At 37.0% G+C, this 16,869-nt stretch overlaps 1 protein-coding gene across 4 annotated transcripts in view; it reads left to right on the top strand.

Annotated features, from left to right (window-relative positions):
- Positions 1 to 16,869, top strand: part of SERPINI1 (serpin family I member 1) — an 87,094-nt gene that overhangs the window by 33,337 nt on the left and 36,888 nt on the right. Inside the window, exon 1 of one of the 4 annotated variants that reach the window (XM_033211628.1) lies at positions 5,802 to 5,814. The exons of the other annotated variants lie outside the window; for them this stretch is intronic. The gene's annotated coding sequence lies outside the window, so the exon portion shown is untranslated. Of the gene's footprint in view, positions 1 to 5,801; positions 5,815 to 16,869 lie in introns of those variants that run through there. 4 annotated transcript variants of the gene reach the window in all.

Here is a 16,869-nt window from a genome sequence, read left to right on the forward strand (position 1 = left end):
CCAATTTTGAAAGAAGTTCTACTGTGGGTAAAATGCTATCAAACAGCATTGCATGATACAGAAGAAGTATTTTGTGAGAGTCCATAGATGTGGCAAACTTCATTATTGTCTTATTTTAAGAAATTGCCAAAACCACCCAAATCTTCAGCAACCACCAGCCTTATCAGTGAGCAGCCATCAACATCAAGGTAAGACCCTCCACCAACAAAAAGCTTATGACTTGCTGATGGCTCAAATGATCATTAGCATTTTTCAGCAATAAAACATTTTTACATTAAGGTATGTGCCCTTTTTTTTTAGACATAATGCTATTGCACACTTAATGGACTACAGTAGAGTGTAAGCATAGCTTTTATATGCACTGGAAAACCAAAAAGTTCATATAACTCACTTTATTGTGTTAGTAACTTTATTGTGGCGACCTGGATCCAAACCAGCAATATCTCTGAGGTACGGCTGTTCTCAATTCAAAATTGATGAAGGCTGAAAAATCTGACTTGTGGGTTGAAAACAAAAGCACATCAGTGATCATGCATTTATTTGTCTTTTACACTATCGTAATACAGCTACAGCCACAAAGAAATTTGTTTTTCTGTGTATTTGAGTTTTCTAGAAAACTGAAATGTATCCTGTTGAATATTCCAATTTTGTGTTTCAGATGGCTTATGGAATTTAACACATATTATGCACATCCCTGAATATTCTACTGAATAGAATAGGTTACTCTTTTTGAGATGGTTGAAGGGCATCATCATGAGTATCCAGCACTGGCTGCTGCATTAATACCGTGATCCATGTAGGAAATATGCTTATGGTAAAGATCCTAGACTTCAAGGCTTTATTTGAGGTCTGCCGAGGTTTTCATTTGCTGCAGACCAGCTTTTTTTATGGCTTCTTCCTAAAGTCAGTATGCCTGATTCCAGGAACCCCTCCCTCTAATTTTGTTCTTTTGTTTGTTTGTTTGTTTGTTTTGAGATGGAGTGTGGCTCTGTCACCAGGCTGGAGTGCAGTGGCGTGATCTCAGATCACTGCAACCTCTCTCTCCCAGTTTCAAGCAATTCTCCTGTCTCAGCCTCCCAAGTAGCTGGGACTACAGGTGTGCGCCACCACACTCAGCTAATTTTTGTATTTTTAGTAGAGACAGGGTTTCACCATGTTGGACAGGATGGTCTAAATCTCTTGACCTTGTGATCTGCCCACCTCAACCTCTCAAAGTGCAGGGATGATGGTCATGAGCCACGGTGCCAGGCCCTAATTTTGTTCTTTTCATTGCCAAAGATAGGAAACCAAAACAAAATGTTCATGTATATTAAGATCATACATAAAATAAAATTAAACATTCTAGGGTAGGGATTACATACTCCTGCCCCTTTGAATTAACTATACAGACTTTGATACAAAATATGTATCTTTATGGATTTTTATTTTTGACTATTTAAATATCTTAAAGTTTTTGCTTATTCTAGTTTATCAGTTGCATTCTGGATAAGAGAAGTCATCTAATATTGTGACCTTTGTATAAGTGAGATAGAACCATAAAACCCCAACCCTAAAGATTATATTCTACAACTTTTAAGAGGTGTCTGCTTTTCTGTCCCAGTTCATTTTTTTACAAGTCATGCCTTAGAGTCATTCTCTAATATTAAGAGTGTGACCCTTAATATTATTATTATCAGTCTATTAAGTGACTAATGGTACCTCAGTGTAGTTTGTTTTAATTAATAATTATTGAAAAATTTGATGATGTTTTCACATGCTTCAAAGCCATTTGTAATATCTTTTTGATGAAGTATTTATTCATATCCTTTGCCCATTTTTCCACAGAATTTTTGTTGATTTTTTTTAATTTATAAAAGTTCTTTGTAGAGTAGGGAAATTATTCTTTTGTCTGTGATTTAAGATTTTTCAGTTTTTCATTTGTCTCTTGACTGTAGTTACATGGCTTTTTTTGGCTGTGGATTATTTTTATTTTAACATAGGCATGTTTACTTTTTTTTTTAATGGTGCCTAGGTCTTTGTCACACTTGGGCCTTCTCTAATTCAACATTTCATATTTAGATGTAACATATGCATATATATGCACACATATATGTATGTTTGTGTATATATGGAAAAGATATGTACAAATATGTGTATGTGTATATTTACATATGAATATATGTTTTTAAAGTATATGTTTAAAAAAGGTTCATGACTTTTTCCTGGAACTTTTAAGTTTCATTGTTTACTTTTAAAGTCTGATCTTTCTGGAATTTATTTTGATTTGAAGTACAAAGTAATCTTCTTTATTGATTTAACACAAAAATATCCTGTTCTCCCAACACCAGTTATTATTTACTGAATAATCTCTTTTAACACTGATTTTAAGTGCCAAGTCTTATCATATAGTAAGTTATATTTTGAACCACCCTATTTTAATTATTGTAGCTTTTTAATGCATTTTAGTACCTTATCACTGTTTTTATTCCTCAAAATTTTCTTTGGTATTCTTAATTTTTTCTACATAAACTTTAAAATTAACTAGTCTTAATTTTTTAAAAGCTGCTATTTTTATTGAAATTTTGTTAAATGTATAGTATAATATAGGGAGAACCAACATCTTTTAAATATTGCATATTCCTATTGAAGAATAAGGTATCAATTTCCACTTATTCTAGTCTTTTCCCTCAATTGTCTCATAATTACTATAAATGACTTTTACAATTTTTTTCAACTGTAAAATAAAGTCCAGGCATTGTAATTTGTTGATGTGCATCTCAAATCTCTTAAGCCGTCTATCTCCCTGTTTCTCCAGTTCTCGCTGACCTTTATTTCTATGTTATGTTTGTTGAAACTGATCAACTGTCCTGTACATTTTCCCACCATCTGGACCTTGCTGATGTACCCTCATTGTGTTGTTTAACATATTAATCTATCCTTGTTTTGCTAAGAATACTATTTAAAAGATGAAGGATTCTAATATTTTTCGTGTTTATTCCTCTAAAGCATTTTATCTGTTCTTTTGTATAGATCCTTCTTATTTCTGTTTGAGTATATTTTTAGGGTTTTAAATAATATAACCTCTGTAGAGGGCAACTTGACAGTATTTATTAAAGTTTTAAGTACTTGTATCTTTTGACCCAACAATTTAACTCCTCAGAATTTATCCTGTGGACATAATTGCCCACCTGCGAAATGCTATACGTCTGAAATTACTTGTTGTGGCATTATTTATTATGGTAAGATTGCAATAATCTAAATTCCCATTGGTAGAAGACTAATTAAATAGATACAGTGAAATGTTATAAAGCTGATTTTTAAAAATGAGAAAATTCTTTATGTAATGCTAGGAAATAGTATCCAGCACATGCTGTTAAATGAAAAGTAAAAATGTAAGTATATATGAATGTACATTATGTTATTATTTCTGTAAGAAAAGTGGCAATACATATACTGTATATACATAAGATATCTCTAGAAGATAACTTTGGTTGGTTCCACTGAGGGAAACTGGCTAAGGGACAAGGGAGTGTGGGGAAGAGAATCTTCACTATATACCTTTTTATAACTTTTTCATTTGTGCTCTGTGAATGTTTCACCTGTTTAACTTTTTTTAGTTAAAAACATTTAAGTACTGTAATGAAATAAATGTTAGATTAATCTCCCAATAAATATATTTTATGTTTGAGACCTGTTGTAGAATTATTTGGCACAAGTAGGACCAATATGTTAAATGTCATCCACGCTTAAGGAATACCTTGCCAGCAAGTAAGCCAGTTTAAAACTAGATGGACAGGCCAGGCGCGGTGGCTCAAGCCTGTAATCCCAGCACTTTGGGAGGCCGAGACGGGCAGATCACGAGGTCAGGAGATCGAGACCATCCTGGCTAACACGGTGAAACCCCGTCTCTACTAAAAATACAAAAAACTAGCCGGGCGAGGTGGCGACCTGTAGTCCCAGCTACTCGGGAGGCTGAGGCAGGAGAATGGCGTGAACCCGGGAGGCGGAGCTTGCAGTGAGCTGAGATCTGGCCACTGCACTCCAGCCTGGGTGACAGAGCGAGACTCCGTCTCAAAAAAAAAAAAAAAAAAAAAACTAGATGGACAGCTGTGTGTGTGTGTGTGCACATGCACACATGGAATTTAGCAGAGTCGGTCTTTTATGGTGAATTCCTGCGTTACATTAACAGAAGTGAACCTGATGACCTCTAAATGCCATCCAACATGGGCAGCATGGCATAATGAAATAGTACAAGACTTGAAGCCTTCAGATGAAAGTTCAGATCCCCTCTTCACTCTTTAATAAACTGTGTGAACATGATAAAGTATCTTCAACTTAATAGGTTTCAGTTTCTTAATCTACAAATGAGGTTGCCTCCATCTACCTATAGGCTTGTTATGAGGATTAGCAATAATTTATATTATGTCTAGATATTTGGTTCATTATATTACTATTCCATCTCCACAGATCTATGAATCAATGATCCTTGGGGAGAAAATTGAGGTCAAAGGATATACTTTAGGGGAGGAACTTCTCTTTTCATTTTGAAACTTAGATATTTCTATCATATTCCTGAATGTTATTAACAATTCTCTAGATATTTTACCTGCCAGCCACTCACCTATAAAATTCTATAAGCAATACTAGAAGTGAGGAAATATGACAGTATATCCCATCTTACTTGAGTAGCCTGTCTTGCACTTATCTCAAGTTGAGCTTTGCCTCATATTGCTTTTCTTATTGGGATTTTAAAATTGTGTATTCAAATATAGCTATATAGATCTGTTACAGAGTGAAAATCTATGATGCTCATGGCAACACGATGTCCATCATGTAGTCATTCTCTGCAGAGCTAATTGTCTGTATTTTTAAAAAGTTAAGAGAATTGTTTTATTTTGTTCTAATTCATCATCTTATCTCCATGACAGTCTCTGACACATACCTTGCAGTTAGTAAAATATTCTCTGAAATTCAAGTGCAGTGGAGTGTACCTATTGTGTCAGCTGCTCAGGAAGATGAGGCAGGAAAATTGCTTGAATAGCCATTGTATTCCAGCCTGGGCAGCATCTTGAGACTCTCGCGCACGCTCTCTCTCGCTCTCTCTCTCTCTTTTTATGTATATGTATTTCTCTGAAGTTTATCTGATACAACTAACTGTAACTTTTGGTAGTGCTTAAGACAAGAAGCAAATCAAAAGTTAAAAAACAAGAAGACTCCAACATATTTGCCTGCATTTATTTCATCATGACTCTTCTTAGAACTTTCAGTGGTTACCTAAGGAGAGGGAACATCCTAACTGTACCAGGGCAGTGAATGCCATTGCTCACAATGTAAGATCCATCCTTCCCATTCTACCTATCCAATGATGGGAAAAACTTTAAGCTGCTATGTAAGGAGCTTGATAAGAGACAGTTTCTTGTTAGTGAGGACTGTTAAACTTGGATTTGATTCAGAAAAATAAATTAAATCCATTTCTCTCGAGATCTCTGAAACTAAGAGTGGTCGATTTACTATTTTAAGTGCCTTGTGAAGAAGTACAATATTCCTGCTACTTTTTTTTTCACCTACACCAACATTAACATTGGCTGATTTCCTCGAACATCTTTCTACATGCTTCCTAAAGATGTTACTATATTATAAATGTTCCAAAAATTACAAGCAAATGAAACTAGAATAATTTGATAGAGCCTTTTTAAAATCTACTTATGTTTTAGTTGTTTGCCCACACTCTGCAATAAAAATTATAAGTTGTCTTTTCAGTAATTCACACTGATGAAAAGGAACAGGAAACCAAAGTTTCTTTTAGAAATACCCCTATTACAATGTGTGTGGCAGGTTTATAAATAGAATTAACAGGCAGGTATTTTCAGATAGCATTAGCACAGTGTTAGTCAATGTCAGGAAAAATTTTTTAAGTTTATGGGAGTTTTAAAAAACAAAACAGTAAAATTAGTTTTGATACATTCTTTCTTACTTTGACTTTCACCACAGTCTATAGTCCTGAAAAAGTCTGTTTATAAAGTAAGGTACGTAACTTAATTTCCCCAGGGTAAAATAAGTGTGAGCCACAAGTATTTTTGTCATTAAGAAAGAACCACTTAACTTAGGTTGGTGTTGCATATGAGTTAGAGATTTCTTCTGTCAATTTCTAGCATTTTTACCACAAGATTTTTTTTTAAAGTTCTTAGAGGAAATAATAAAGATTTTTTTCCAGATATCTAAATTAGTATGCATTTTTTAAAACATGATAACTATGAAATATAAAGTAGCAAAACAACATATGAAAGTTCTCATCTTCAGCTTGGCACACAGTTAATGGTCAGTAACTAGCAGATTGAGGCATATGAGGTTGCCAATATTTGACCACTGTGATGTATAAAAATGACAATTTCATGAGATTCAAGTTAATAATAGTATTCTTCCTTGTTTGCATTGGTGTCAGAATCCCATTAGCCTAATTCACCCTACTAAAAGGGCCCTCAGATCTCGAGAAAATTATGGTTAGTAGCCAAGATAAAAGTATATCTGCATGACTTCAGTAGCTACTGCAGCAAAGTGAACCTATACATTTCACCTCAAGAGAGTTTATGGATGTTCTGAAACCTCATTCCTGATCTTATAAAGCAGAGGTCCCCAATCCCTGGGCCATGGACCTGTACTGGTCAGTGACCTGTTAGGAACCAGGCTGCACAGCAGGAGGTGAATGGTGGGCGAGTGCGCATTACCACCTGAGCTCCACCTCCTGTCAGATCAGCAGCAGCATTAGATTCTCATAGGAGCCTGAACCCTATTGTGAACTGTGCATGTGAGGGATCTAGGTTGTGCACTCCTTATGAGAATCTAACTAATGCCTGATGATCTGAGGTGGAGCAGTTTCATCCCCAAACCCTCCCCTCACCCCTGTCCATTGAAAAATTTTCTTCCACAAAACCTGTGCCTCGTACCCAAAAGGTTGGAGGCCACTGTTATAAAGTACAAGAGACTAAAGCTAAAGGAATAAAATAACAGTTGTGAGGCTGACATTGTAGTGGAGAGAGACCCAGAATCCAAAAAAGCAAAAAAGGACAAAAACAATCTACAAATATAACACAAATACCATTTGATATGGGAGGCTTTGATGTGTACATATGACAGCCCTATATCCTGCTGTCCTCTATCAGGATATCATTATATTATAATAACATATTTCCAGTTCTGACTGTTCATTATCAAGACAAGTTTAAAACTGTCTTTGAATGCTCTAAAAGTCTGTGCAGATTTTAAGTGTGTGTTCTAAATAACTTCCCTGAAAATTTTACCTGATTTCTCAGCCCTTCAGGGTACAGTGAAGTGTCACTTTATTATTATTTTTTTTTTTGAGATGGAGTCTCGCTCTTTTGCTCAGCCTGCAGTGCAGTGGTGCAGTCTCAGCTCACTGCAACCTCCGCCTCCTGGTTTCAGACAGTTCTCTTGCCTCAGCCTCCAGAGTACCTGGGATTACAGACACCTGCCATCACACTCAACTAATTTGTGTATTTTTAGTAGAGATGGGTTTCACCGACTTTAACAAATGAATGATTAGAGGATGAGTCATTCTACAGCTCTCTTTATTAGCAAAACAATTGGGAAGCAACTTTATATCTGGGTATTTTTAGACTTTCAGGGACACAGCCAACTTTTAAAATTTTGTTACACAAAAACATTTTAATAATAAAAAATTAGAAAATGTAATTTTTTTAAAATTCTGCATGAAAAGCTGAATATCTCCTTGAACAATGTAGGCTAGTAGATGAAGGAAAATACCACAAAGGTGGGTTGCTTTTTTCATCCTGTTTTTTCTGTATCCCTAGCACCTAGCTCAGGGGCTGGCACATAGCTGGCAAGAATACATATTTATTGAATGAATGAAGGAATGGAGTGAATGCAATTCTAAGTATTGCATTAATATGTAAGTCTTTCACTCATTAAACATCCTTTTTGTACAAGAAATTGTTCAGTAAAAATACTCTTTTCTCACCTACAAAATGGGGGGAGGCCTTACAAGGTGTTTCCAGCATGAATATTCCACAGTCTTGTAAACAGGCAAGCCCACTGTCTAGGGAAGAGATCAAACAGTGGGGATTTCTTAAAGCATTAATGGGTAAGTTAAGACCATTAATGCCTGGCTTGGTTCCACAATGGCCTTGGGCCACATGCAACCTTGATTGATGATGACTTTTTACCCATCTCTCTGAAACTACTTGCTGAGTTTTGTCTTAGGGCTTGTGTGTCACCTGTTTAGCTCTCCTGACATTAATCCAAAGGAAGTCATTCATTGGCAAGTACAAATTCTCCCCAAGTATGCCAAAGAGAATTATCCATTACATTTTATGGAAAGCCCAAATCATATTTCCAGGAGGGCTGGGGACCTGCCAGCTCACTGGGTTTTGTTGGCATTGATTGATTTTGCTTTCCCCAGGCTTTTAACCAAAAGCCTTTGGAATTCTAAATGGAGCCTTTTTATCACTTGAGATCTCCCGAAGAAAGGGAATTTGTTTTTAAATACTAAGGACACATGTTTTGTGGGAATAATGCTACTAATTTTTCTCCACTTTTGTTTTAAACACTGGAGTTATGGGCTCTTTGGTCAAGAACCAATGTTAGGAAAAGTTGATCTTTTTAGCCTACTTCTAGCTATGTCTGTACTGTTTAATGCAGTAGGCACTAGCCACATGTGGCTATTTGATTAATCAAATTAAAAGATAAGTTCCTTGATTTCACTAGTCAAATTGCAAGAACTCAATAGCCAAAAGTGGCTGCTGGCTATCTCACTGGAGAAGCACCCATATGTATTATTTTTGTGAGCACAGAAAGTTCTATTAGACAACACTAGCAAAGACTATCTCCTTGACTGAACTTGAGTCAGACTCCTCTGAACTCTCTTCTCAACTAGGCCCTGACCTCAGACTCTGTCCTTGTCCTACTTGGTCCAGTTTTAGTAAGAATCCTGCTGAGTCAGTATAGCAAGAATCCCCTAGTCCTGATATGTGATAAAATTCCTCATCTTGCCCATCCTACCTCCATCATCCTCCATGTCTTATCACTCTGGCCTGCCTTCACCAAGAATCCTGTCAGGTCAGTTTAGGTAGGGTCCCCCTTATTCCTGGTCTTTCCTCTTAGTAATTTTCCATCCACTGACATCCACTCTGCTCGTTGGCTATAAATTCCCACTTGTCTTGGTATTTGGAGTTAAACCTGATCTCTCTCTACTGCTGCAAAACCCCCACTGCAGTAGTCCCTCTTGAACAGTCCCCCTTATCATCTTTGACAATTTCATGAATTTTTTTTCTTTATTGACATTATCTTAACTTCTAAAAGGACACAAAATATTCTAGTATTTTAGCTTTTAATTTAAAAAATTTCTTATGACCTAAGATGGGAAAAGAATTGACCAGAGACTTATTTATTCAACATGTATTTACTGTGTCAAAACAATTTCAAGAGAGGTTATTGTGGTTGTGAAATATTCTTGGAGGTTTACAGCCTCTATCTCCCACTACACAGGTGATGTTGTGGTCCAGGGAAGCTCCTAGGGAAAGCCCCAAAGCTTTTTGGAAGTCTCAGGCACTGCTAAAGAAAGGGAGTCTTCTCTTCTCAGTCACAGTTCATCTTCATTTCAACTACCCTTCTCTCGATGCTGAGGAATTCAAATGTAACATATTAAATATGTAAGAAAGTACTTTAGAAATTCTAGGGAGTGTTGGCGCTGCATATTCTCTTAGTTGTTTCCAAACATTTCTAGGACTAGATTGTTTTACAGTTTGAATGTGCCCTCCAAAAGTGTATGTGTTGGAAACTTGATTGCCACTGTAACAATGTTAAGAGGTGGGGCTTTGGAGGTTATTGGGCTATGAGGGCTCTGCCCTCATGGATGGATTGATGCTGTTATCATGGGAATGGGCTGGTTATTGCAGGAGTTTGGTCTCTGTTTCCTCTTCATACTGCCCTCTCTCATCTTCTCTTGTGTTTTTACCTTTCAACCTTCTACAATGGGATGAACCTCATCCAATGCTGGTGCTATGCTCTTGGACTTCCCAGCATTCAGAATCATTTGCCAATAAACTTCTCTTCCTTATATATTACCCAATCTGTGGTTATTCTATTATAGCAACAGAAAACAGACTAAGACAACTTGTTAGTCCCCAAATGAGCAAGTTATCAGGCCCAACTGTACTCTTGGATGCATGTAAAATAACCAATAATTTTAGACCTGTGTTACAGCCCAACGGGTTCTTCTTGCCTGCTGCACAGATAAAGCCAATATACTAAGACAACACTGTTGCAGCAGAGAAAGAATTTTAATTATCACAAGGCAGCTGAGCAGTAGAACAGGAGATATTTCTCAAATGTGCCTTCCTGAGATCTCAAAGGCTATGGTTTGTAAGGATAATTTGGTGGGCAGGGAGCTAGGGGTTTTGCTGATTGGTTGGGGATGAAATCTTAGGAGATTCAAACTGTCTCTGGAAGCTGAGTCAGTCTCTGGGTGGGGATCACAGGACCAATTGAGTCAGTTCCTTTGTGTGAGTCACTGATCTGGGTGGCATCAGTTGGTCCACCTGAATTTAAAACTCTGAAAAATATCTCAAAGATAAATCTTAGATTTTGATAATAGTGATGTGATTTATAGGAGCAATTAGGAAAGTTCCAAATCTTGTGACCTCTGGCTACATGATTCCTGAACAGTAAGCAAGCTAGAGAACAATGGCTGATTATCAGTTAACTAGGCTTATAGGTTGGCAGAATTCAGGCCCTTACCATAATTCTAACCTTGTGGCCTTTCATTAGTTTTATGAAGTCAGTTTCAGTTCCCAAACAAGAAAGGAGTTAGTTTGGGGAAGAGACTATTATCATCATTGCTTTAAAAGTAAACCATAAGCTAAATTCCTCTCATAGTTTGGTTGGCCTATGCCCAGGAATGAGCAAGGACAGTTAACTTGTGATGTTAGAAGCAAGATGATGTCAGCTGTGTTCGATGTAGTCTGCTACTATAATCTCTGCAAAGGCAATTTCACCTGTAGCACAGCCAGGTCAGTGCTAGTTGCTATGTGATCAGTAATTCCAAGCTACAGAGTTCTACCAAATCATTTTGGGCTATCACTGATACAGTATAAATTCAAGCAATGATTAAGGAATGCTTAGTGATTAAGAAAAGGCTAATAGGCCGGGCGCGGTGGCTCAAGCCTGTAATCTCAGCACTTTGGGAGGCCGAGATGGGCGGATCACGAGGTCAGGAGATCGAGACCATCCCGGCTAACACAGTGAAACCCCGTCTCTACTAAAAATACAAAAACTAGCCGGGCGAGGTGACGGGCGCCTGTAGTCCCAGGTACTCGGGAGGCTGAGGCAGGAGAATGGCGTAAACCCGGGAGGCGGAGCTTGCAGTGAGCTGAGATCTGGCCACTGCACTCCAGTCGGGGCGACAGAGCGAGACTCCGCCTCAAAAAAAAAAAAAAAAAAAAAGAAAAGGCTAATATTCCAGTACTTTCCTACTCTAATTATTGAATTATTCTATGAAAATACATATTCTTAAAAGAAAAATTTATAGCTTAAAATTTTTTTAAACCAATTAAATGATAATTATTTTTAAGAAGGTTATAATCTTGACTCTCATACAAATGCAAAACGAACACATATCAAAGATTTTGTTAGCTCAATAATTAATGAGATAACCAGTACGCTATTAGAACCAATTCAGGAAAGGATCCAAAAAGCACATGAATATATAAACCTATCAGAAATACCAAAATACATTTGCTTAATAGATGCAAACTGGCCAATATCCACAGGGCAATAATCAATTGCATTCCACTATACATGTATGTTGTGCATTATTATGGACCAGAATCATTTGCCTCATGACTAGTTTTCTACAACATAAAGAGTTGTAAAATTGTTCAAAGAAAACTTCAAAACACATAGAGTCAGACAACCTCAAAATGTATGTTTTCAATAATACCTAATAATTGAAGACATTCAGTAATCATCTTGGCCCATTCCCAAGTCTTTGATGATTTTTTTTTCTGTTAAATTAACTCTTCATATGTTACTCTTTCCATGGTTATGCCACTTTGATGTACCTGGCCATTTTTTCAAGTTCACCTTATTTGAGAGATGCCTGAGGAGCTTTCCCTTTTGTTTGATTCAATAGTACGGAAAAAAAGAACATGTCTCCTATTACAAACTCCAAGTGAAGAGTGTATGGAAAAGGTCACAGTAAGCTGGGTACCTGGAGGGAGAGGCAAAAGAAAGAGAAAAAGGAGAAAGGATTAAATCATTTATATCATAATTTCATGGATAATACTACAGAATTAAACCTCTTTGTAGTTCCTTATTTCATGGATTCTGGCTTATTGGCTTTAAGAGACATCTCAATTTAGTAATGGTTTTTTGGAGAAGAAAGAAAATTTGAAAAGGATAAAATTCTTTAGAAAATGTAGTTATGTTCATACCATGGCATATTATTCCCTCAGTAAACAGCAGTTTAAACCTTTTTAACATTCTTCTGAATCACTTTGTCCATCACTTATCATGCATATGACATGATACTTTCATAGTGCATTTCCTGATTGAAACCTTTTTAGCAGCTTTGTGATTGAAAATGTAATCTTAAAGCATTTCAAAGAACACTGGGATATTTTCTACATAATCCACCCCATACTCCTACTCTTTCTACACACACTCCAATTTAATTATGTACTTGAGGTTATACAGCTAATTTTGAAAATTATAAGGAAGGTTTTGATGGCTTACCACCTAAGCAGTTGTCCTCAGCATAGCATTCATGGGTTATTCACTTTTCCTAGCTTGGAAAATGCTGTGATCTATTCTGAAAGACTGACAAATCCTTCTGCCTTTAACTGTGCTGGTTGGCATCCAACAGACAATCCTTTTGAATAACCCAAGGCCAAAAGATTTATTAACTTGCACAAATTTTTCTATTTGCATGTGTTTTCTATTCTTGGGTCCTCTGTAAAACATTTAATTGTTATTTTACAAGAGAATCACTTGGTTCATTTCTTGAGTGATGAATATTTGCATCACTTACAGTAAATTTACATCCTCTGGTGCTCTTCATTCTCTTCTGCATACATAGACCTTTTCTGTTCAGTTCTGCCATCACAGTACATCCTATTGAGGACAAGTCTACATCCAAGTTTAAGGAAAACTCTATGGTGAGAGGCAGGACCAATGGAAACAATTCAACTGAGGGAACAAGGATAAACAAATAGCCTACAGTACACACTTGTCCAGGCTATGGCACATGCACAGGAAATGACAGCTCTGACACATAATTGTCTGTATGATGATCAGCTGAATTCTTTGGACATAGATTGTAAGATTTATTAGAATTGGGAAAGGGAAGGAGCACTATACATGAGGAATTTGTGAAATTACAGATTTCTAAAATACAGATTGTTTCACAAAGTGTGATCCCCCTTTTTTTTGAAAAGTTTTTTTGACAAAGTTCCTAGCTTCATTGCTGCTGATGTAATTGTGCCTTTCTCTTAGCAAATCAGGAAACAAAGGCCTGGAAACTTTAACTTATTCCAAATTTCACCAAGGTAGCTATTATTAACCAAAGTTAAAGCAGTGGTTTCCAAACTCCCAGTTGTCCAAACACCCATAATAAAGTTTTCACCTATGTGTTGCAAAATAAAAAAAAAAAGTAGTGAATTTTTATGAATTCAGAAATATCCACTTCAAGGGATTGTTTTATTTTCATGTTGAAATATTCATTTTTTATGCAATCGATGTATTCATTCTTTTGTATGATTATAAGAGGCATCATTTTTGTAAATTTTTTTGTTGCCACCCCAATATATTAGTAGAACAAAAATTTAGCAGTGCAATGTATTCGTAGAACAAAAATTAAGCAGTTCTTTTGATTAAAGGAATTACTAGTCCTTTGCATACAAAAGTCTGACAATTAACAGGCAGGGGATCTTCCAATACAGTGTTCTTTTTGTTAGGCATTTCTCCCTAGTTATTTCTTGTGGCTTTTTTCTTTTTTCTTTTTTTGCTGGAGAAAGGTCCTCCCTCAAGCATTTTTCTCAGCTACTAAAGGGCACCTCTCTCTTTTTCTCAACTCACAATTATGAAACCATTTTTTATTATTTTAAAATAATTGGGTTATAAAAAAGCAACAAGATGCATTTATGAATAATCTCCTTATAAATTAGATGAACTACCAGGTAAGTTAAAAAACACTATCTTTTTTTTAATGCTGACTTTCAGTTTTGTGATTCATCATACCTCAATTACAAGAAGTTCCCTTGTTTTAATGAAGTGTTTTCTAAAGTAGTATACACATACGCACTTATATGCAACTTAATCTACCACTGGCGACAAAGCAGAGAAATGCAAGAAATAAGGGTAATTTATTCATAGCTAACCTACTTCTACCTTTCTACTACCATAGCACTATCTACTACTATTCTGGTACTGCAGCCCCTTGTTATTTTTATGTAAAGGCATTTTACAGAGTAGCTAGAAAAATAAGAAATCTCCAAAGTAATTATCTATGTGAAAGTATACAAACTCATTTGAGAATGTATTGATTATTATGATTAATAGTAGGTCTCCGGCATTTTGTAAACTAATGTTAATGTTGTAATCTTTTGGTACCACCTTCTGCGATTGTTTGAGGTAATGTACTTGTTATTATATTACGTGTCCAGTCATTGGTGATGATACCACTTTATCGGGCTGGAAAGATGAAACACTTTTTCAAAGAGAAGAAAAAATTGAGCTACTACCCCTGGGCTAAAAGTAAATTAGCCTCAACAATTTAGAAGTGACAATTACTCTTGCTGTCTTGCTGTTCCTTCTGATACAGCATTATGGGCCTTCACACTATATTAATTTAATAAATATTTATTTGGCACCTACTATGTGTAATTCATTAGGTGCTCATTCTGATTATCCTAAGATATGGAAAGATGAATATCCTTCCATTTGTGCCCTCAAAAAGCTTAGGACAAGAGATGATCCATGTATGAAATTACCTGTAACAGAAGGAAGCAGTGGTATGTGCTATTGGAGAGGTAGAGATAGAAATTTGCCAGGATTTCAGAGGAGGAAGTTGCTGTTTTAAATGAAGAACCAAGCGGGTATTCATGAAGGAGATGAAAATAGAACAGAACCTGGAGAAATGCTTTGGATTTGAACATATGGAACTTGGGCTAGGTTAGTTTCAGAAACAGAACTATATAAGCCAGTAACAGGAGAGGAAAATTCTGGTGTATCTGATGCAAAAGGGAGTCTGGCTAGAGTTACAGGATCTATGAAGGAGTAGTAAGTAGAAAGTTATGCTAGGTCACAGTACAAATGCTGTGTTATATTCAGGACTAAAGATTTTGGGCTTTGGTCTACAAGGATGAGAGAACTCCTGAGATTTTGTAAACATAGGAATAAGCTGGTCATAAGGAATATCAAGACAATTGATTTGAAGGATCAGCATATGTTGGATTGCAGGGGCAATAGCAGTTCAGAGAGTGGCTGGGAACCAGAACCATTGGTATAGTCCTTGAGATGCATTGAGAGGAAGAACTACCATCGTAGCCATGGGAATGGCCATGGGATGATCAACAGGAGAGGTGCCAGGGTGCAACATGGAATGAGTGTTTGACAATGAATTGAACATGAGGGAAAAAGAGATGGAGGGGAGTCAAATGCTTTTATGTTGAAAGAAAAAAGAGTAAGTTTGAAAAGATAAGGAGGCCTGTTTGGGCCTCCTTGAATTCAAACTGCTGGCAGGCGTCAAAGAATAAATATCCCAAGAACAATTACCAATGCGTATCAGAAATTAAGAGAAAAATGAAGCCAGAGCTATAATTTTACTTATTTGGGAATAATCTTAATAGATATAATAGTTGAAATATCTTGGTTTTCAGAGTTCACCAGTGGGCGTGAGAAGTGTACTACCAAGAAAAGAGAAGGGCCAGGACTAGATCTATGGAGGATATCAACACTTAAAATGTAGAACAAGGAAACCACTCCCTCCAGCCCCCACCCAGCCCAAAACCTAGAAACTAAAAATAACTACCCAACACTCAGGAGAAGTCAGAGGCAGCAGAGGCAGAGGAGGGAGCCAGCAACCAGCAACCAGCAGCAGAGAGGCTAGAGCAGGCTAGCAGAAGTAATTTTGCTTGCAAGCTGGACATCTTGCCTTCAAAAGGAAGAAAGATCACTTAACTGTGGATAGACACATGTGTTTCCAGAGCAGTTATTTCAACTCTCTGAAAGAGTTCCCTGACAGGGCCTGCTCCCACAATTCACAGCCACATGGTCCAAATTTCTTGGCAGAATGTGTCATCAGTGGCCTGCTGCCCACTGCTCTGGCAGAGCCCTCTCCCACAAACACAATGGGAGCTCTTTCCAGGAGTCTAGAAGCCCAAAGATACATCTGTGGTTTTGACATCCCGTTTTCCCCAGTAAGAAAAACCAGCAGAGCTGCAGGTCCATATAACATTGCTTTTTTTTTTTTTTTTTCCATCTGACCATCTGCTGTAAACCAGAGGTTTTTAACCCGAGGTCACTGAATATTCTGGCCAGTGGATATAATTTTCTGCTATCCACGTGCATGTATTTTCCTGCAGGGATGATTTATTCTTCTCCCCATTCTTAAAAAGATATATTTTCTTAAAGAGCCACCGTAGGCCAGGCACGGTGGCTCACGCCTGTAATCCCAGCACTTTGGGAGGCCGAGGCTGTTAGATCACTTGAGGTCAGGAGTTCGAGACCAGTCTGGCAAACATGGTGAAATCCTGTCTCTACTAAAAATACAAAAATTAGCCAGGACCATGCCTGTAATCCCAGCTACTTGGGAGGCTGAGGCAGGAGAATCGCTTAAACCCAGGAGGTGGAAGTTGC

The sequence above is a fragment of the Trachypithecus francoisi genome, unplaced genomic scaffold (genome assembly GCF_009764315.1).
Source record: "Trachypithecus francoisi isolate TF-2019V2 unplaced genomic scaffold, Tfra_2.0 Lachesis_group0, whole genome shotgun sequence".
NCBI classification, from domain to species: domain Eukaryota; kingdom Metazoa; phylum Chordata; class Mammalia; order Primates; family Cercopithecidae; genus Trachypithecus; species Trachypithecus francoisi.